Source organism: Silene latifolia, chromosome 2 (genome assembly GCF_048544455.1).
Source record: "Silene latifolia isolate original U9 population chromosome 2, ASM4854445v1, whole genome shotgun sequence".
NCBI lineage: Eukaryota > Viridiplantae > Streptophyta > Magnoliopsida > Caryophyllales > Caryophyllaceae > Silene > Silene latifolia.
Window position 1 is genome coordinate 125,797,294 of NC_133527.1, and position 5,818 is coordinate 125,803,111.

Sequence of the window (5,818 nt, forward strand, 5' to 3'; positions counted from 1 at the left end):
GGTAAATAAAATAAAAGGTGTTTAAAATACCCTTTAATTTGTAATTAATCAAATAATATCACCGAGTCACGGAATAAACCGTCATGGTATAAAGAACCAAGGATGATTTTTGTAATGGTCAAAATATGTTTATCATAAAAATGAATTAAAATGGTAAATAAAAGAAAAGAATTTATTTTAAAATGTAATTAACCAATTAATATCACCGAGACACGGATTTAACCGTCATTGTATATGGAACCAAGGGCGATTATAATTTATGGCTAAAAAGTTTGTCATAAAAATGAATCAAAACATTTTAAATGGTAAAAACCGATTACAAATATGAAAATAGATTAAAGAGGAAAGACGAGAACAAACACGGTTGAGTCTGACCTGGACACCCCATTGAGGCACGTGTAATACCCCGTATTTCAGAGGATGGTCAAAGGTTTGGTCAACATCGTTTTATTGAAATGGGATTTATGGAAATGGATATTTTATATTAATTATACGGTATATATGATGGAGGATGTATACATATGACGTATACTAGTATAAATATATAGGCTCGTATTTTTCACATACAGATTTTACTCTTTCACATACGAATTTTACAATATTACCCTTTTCATTTTTTCATTCCCTCCCCAGTTGATTTTTTTCTCCCTTCTCTCATCTCTTTTCACCACCTCCGTTCGATCGCCGACAAACCAAGTTCCGGCCGACCACAAACTTGTACCACCCTCCGCACCACGACACCAGCCACCACAGTCCATATGTCATAAAGAATACAAAAAATTATTCATATTTTGAATCATAAAGAACATATCTAACATCAACGCATCCGGAGTAGCAATGGCATAGCTGCACAGTAGAAAGTTATACCACGGATTGAATTCCTTTTAAGCATGAATGATACATATGGACACATCAATGCTTTAAGGTTGTTAATTGTTTGCAGGCAGTGCAAAATTAATCCTAATTTTCCACATTGTTTGTGACGACTCACGTTAAACATGTATAGGCTTATTAAATAATCTATGTCCACGCCAAAAATCGAACGCAATGATAGAAATTCAAAACATTTCTTAGGTTTTAGCCTTTAGGTAAAAAGGGTATTAGATGGAAAGTTAATAGAAAAATGTATGTGAAAAAGTAAAGTTCGTATGTGAAAAAGTAATTCTGAATATATATGGTGACGGTATTATACGATAATTAAAGTAACAAGTATTTTATACGGTATTAATATGAGATAATAATAATATTACCTAATAAGATAAGGAAAGTTTCTCCAGCTACCTATTAGTATAAACTAGTATTGGTGCCCGGCTTCGCCCGGGCTACCTCTACTTATCATTAATTTTTTTTACTAAATAAAATTACTTAAAGTTGCATAACCTATAAATTTATCATTAATATATTTTTCTATGACATATCCTAAAATTACGATGAAATAAATAATGAGACAAATTCAATACTCCTGCTATTAATATTTTACTCTTATTAATGAAACAATAGTAATAAGATTACACTATTTGCCCGTAATCATTGTTACTTTCACTACTCCCACCTTAATTATTGTTACTATCACTACTGCGGCATTAATATTGATAATTTCACTACACTCGCCGTAATTATTGTTACTTTCATTATTGTCGCGTTAATATTAATTATTTCACTACTCTCGTTGTTTCTAGCACTCTCACTAATCTCGTTGATAATATTGTTACTTTTACTATTCAAATGAGTGATTACTATCATATACCTATATCCAATGTTACTACAATTTTTTTCTTTACTGACGAAATTAATTTTACTACTTAGGAATACAATTTTAAGAGGATTATATATTTATATAAATATATTACATATATGTATTAAATCAAATCGAAAGAATTATGCAACATTATTTATTATGAAATCTAACTTGAATTATTTATACCCTACTTATTATATTTTTGTATGTTAAATAATTAACATCTCTATAAATCTAATAAACTATAAATAAAGTTTAACAAAATTGCATAGATTTTAAATTTAATATATATAATTTTATGGTGATAATAATTAATACCATAAGTGTGCATGTTTATACTAATTACTTATTTTATTTTAAGGAAATTGACCATCTTCTAGTCTTCTATAAATATTTAGGAAAATTATCCGACATTTTCTTTCTTTAAGTCTCCTTGAAATTGAGCATCTTAATTAATTATTTTATTTTAAGGAAACTGACTATCTTAATTAATTATTTTATTTTAAGGAAATTGACCATGTTTAGGAAAATTACCAAGTTTCTATATAATTTAATTTTAACCCAAACTATATAATATTTGCATTGAGATCCCTTAATCAGGTCCATCACACGGTGCTAGTGATTTAAAACTATATAGTATAATTAATTTGTATATATTTCTTTAATTACATTGAAGTCCCTTGGTTTCTGGAATTAATATATAGTATTGATAGGACCCTCTAGCTATTCTTTTGTTTACTTGTATTCACATAAATCACAATTAAAAGTAAGAGAGAAATAAGAAGAAAAAGGGAGCTTCACATCTATCTTACAACCGTCTTAAGGTAACCGTCTCATAAACTCTTTCTTATAATTAAATTAATAAAATAATATATTGACCCGACCTTGACCTAGATTGACCTTGGCTCGACCTTGACCATAGACTTGACCTAGAATCGACCGTTGACCGCCTTGACTAGGCGTTGACCTACGTTGACCGTGGCTTATTAATAGTGTAATTTCAATTGATGCAATAGACTGCTGAAACACTAATCACGATTAGGAGACCCAAAACTCAACCCAAGGCTAGACGTGACCTGACTCGGTTCTGGGTAGGGGTTCATAGGGTGGTGTGTGGTGGTTTGAGGCTGGTGGTGGCGTCTGACATGGTGGCAGGGGGCGTCGGAGGTAGTGGTGATGCCGTGTTGTTCTTGTTGTTTGTTGGTGAACCGTGACAAATAAGGAGAGACCATTGACCCATAACCCAATTGGACCAAACCCTGACCTGGGTAAGGGTAGGACCGGTGGCTGTGGGTGGTTAGGGGTCAGTTTTGATGGTAGTTGTGGTGGTTGGTGGCGGTAATGGTGGTTGTACAGTGTTGTGTCGCGAGTTTTTGTATGCAGGTTGAAGTCTCGGCTTTCTCCACTGGGTTCGACCCCGCCCTAGGTCGATGCTGGGCTCCACCGTAGGTTGGTGGCTGACCACGGTGGCAGTCGTGGTGTTGGGTTAGGGTTGAGTCGAGGCTAATAAGAGGGAAGGAAGGGAATTGGCTCGGTGTTGAGTTGAGTTTGGAGGAGGAAGGTGTTTGCTTGGTGTGGGCCGTTGTAGCGTGGTGGTAGGCTGGCCAGGCGTGGTAGAGGTGGTGGCTGCCACAACCTGACCTTGGTGGTGGTTCGGTGTTGGAGAAGGAGGGAGCAGGGTACAAGTTATTTGATGGGTTAGTTAGCTTGATGGAACCGTCTCAAGTACTATTAATAACTTGTTAAATTCGTAATTATATTTAACTAACTAATTGATATTGATGCGGGCTTTGACTAATTAATTAATTCGTATAGTATTAACTAATTGGCTTTTGGGTATAATTATAAATATTAATATTACCCCATTTACTCAGGTGGCGGGTTTTAAAAATTGAGTCGTGAACTTATAATTAATTAAATAATTAATTAAGCGAGATATGTTTATAATTATTATGTTATAATAATTGGATAGGTAATGGACTTACGGAAGACCGCTTCTGACTGTATTTATTATCATTATATTGCTTGGACTCAGAATTCGCTATCGAGGTAGGATAGCTACTCAATCACTTTAATGTTTACTTGAATGATATTATCTGATTGTATTGTTCGAATTGTTTGGAATTGTGATGGATGATATATGGTTGTTGGTTGGTTGCTTTGAGATAATTTAATTATTGACTACCTCAGCTCGTGACTGAGATGATTTGATTATTGACTACCTCAGCTCGTGATTGAGATGATTATATTTATTTGGTTTTCCCCAACCTCGTGTCTAGGATGGTAAGTATTATATTGTTTCATATCATATCATGAGCACTTGCATTGGTTTCCCCAGGCTGGTTCTGCAGGACTTGTCTCTGGGATTTTATTGAGATTACCCCGGCCAGGGATTGGCGGGATGAACGGGAGCCTCGGAGGATGATCATGAGCATGCATTTCATTTGCATTTAATATTGTCTTGTATTCATTTATTGTTTTTGTTTAGCTATTCCTACTCAACCGTTGGGTTGACGTGTATTCGGTAAACACCTGTGATGAACCAATATTGGGGAGCAGTGTGATTGGCAGGTAAAAGATTGGGACGAGTGGACTGACGAGTCAAAGATAGAGACCTTCACGAGTTTTATAGAAGATGTAATAAAGACTTAGTTACATATATTTTCCGCTGCGAGTTTTGTAATTTAATTTAAGATCGTATTTTATTTAAGTTGTAATAAAACCATTTGAGCAATTTAATTAATAAAGTACTTTGGATTGCTATACTTTGTAACTACTGCCTCAGGAAACTGAGATGGTAACACAACTATTTAATTAGGAATGTCTAGTAAAGGCTCTTGATTAAATGGGGGTGTTACAGCGCGAGCCTCTGTGCATAACAAGGGGCTTCTGTCTCAGGCTAAAACTCAGTTTTGGCTCGTCTATCCTATGTTTTGGATCGTGTTATGCATTGTTCATGTTTATAAAGTTATGAAAACAGTAAAGACATGAAATAAATGAGATATTTACACCCTCAAACTTATGTGTATTGATGTTTGTGAAGTAGACGACTTTAGAGACGGTTTTCTCGTTATGACTAATCGCGATCAAAGAAGTTTAAAAAGGTGCCTTAAAAAAGGATTTAGTTTTGAAAATAAGTTAAAAATATGTTAATTAAAACATGTTGATTGATGAATTGAGTTGGTCAAATGGGTCGATCGAATGCACGGCGACGGTACCAAACAAAATGTGCAAGGCTTGTGTTTACGATCGGTAGGTCGTAAACACGTGTCGATTTTGTGACTTAGGAAGTCGAGTCTAGAAGTTTAAGGGAGATGTGAGCGGGCGGATGCTCTCGTAGAGATTGTGTTGTGTGAAGGTTGGTATTTATACATAAATGTGGGGTGGTAGGTCGGTTAATTTTGCTTAGAGGCTACGCAGATGGCCTAAAGAGGCGCGAGCCACCTCGTGATGGAAAGGGGTGTATTGTCCCTTTCAATTTGGACGTGGCCAATTCTCTATCCATTGTTGATATGTGGCATTCATATAAGATGTTATGTAACAATATGGGCATCTAATAAGATGATTTTGGTGTTACTTGGGGTAGGTGTTTTGTGTGCTTGACTCGGGTTTGACCCGTGTGAGTCGGGATTTGAATTTCGAGTCGGTTTTTAGCTCGGTGTCGGTTTTGACTCTAATTATGGTCATTTTAATGGAAATGACATGATAAAGACATTCATGGCATTATTTTTGACATTCGAGATTTGGGTTGACTCGGGTTGACTCAGGTCGACTCGAGTTGCGGGTTTCTGAGTCGGTTTTGGGTCCGAAGAGGGTTTTAACTTTAAATAGTGTTATTTTAATGCAAATGAAGTTAGAAAACTTTTGAAATCATTTTTCATATTCGAGTAGTGCATTAAACCGTCTCATGTATAACCAATCCACGCACGCATATCAAAAACACGTTATAGTCCGATCATCATCGGGTGGTTTTTGGAAGGTGCAGATACTGGGTATCTACATCACCAGACTTGTCCATGAACAAAGTCTGTCCTAGAAACATCATCATGTAAGACCTGAGTGAGTCATGATGGTTACCCG

The 5,818-nt window shown here is 35.4% G+C and overlaps 1 long non-coding RNA gene across 1 annotated transcript; it reads left to right on the forward strand.

Moving 5' to 3' along the window:
• The first annotated feature begins 2,491 nt into the window (after positions 1 to 2,491).
• LOC141630222 (uncharacterized) lies at positions 2,492 to 4,464 on the forward strand. The gene is made up of 3 exons (XR_012537459.1): positions 2,492 to 2,562; positions 3,711 to 3,787; positions 4,298 to 4,464. It is a non-coding gene; the product is annotated as an uncharacterized LOC141630222 (long non-coding RNA).
• The last annotated feature ends 1,354 nt before the right edge of the window (positions 4,465 to 5,818 follow it).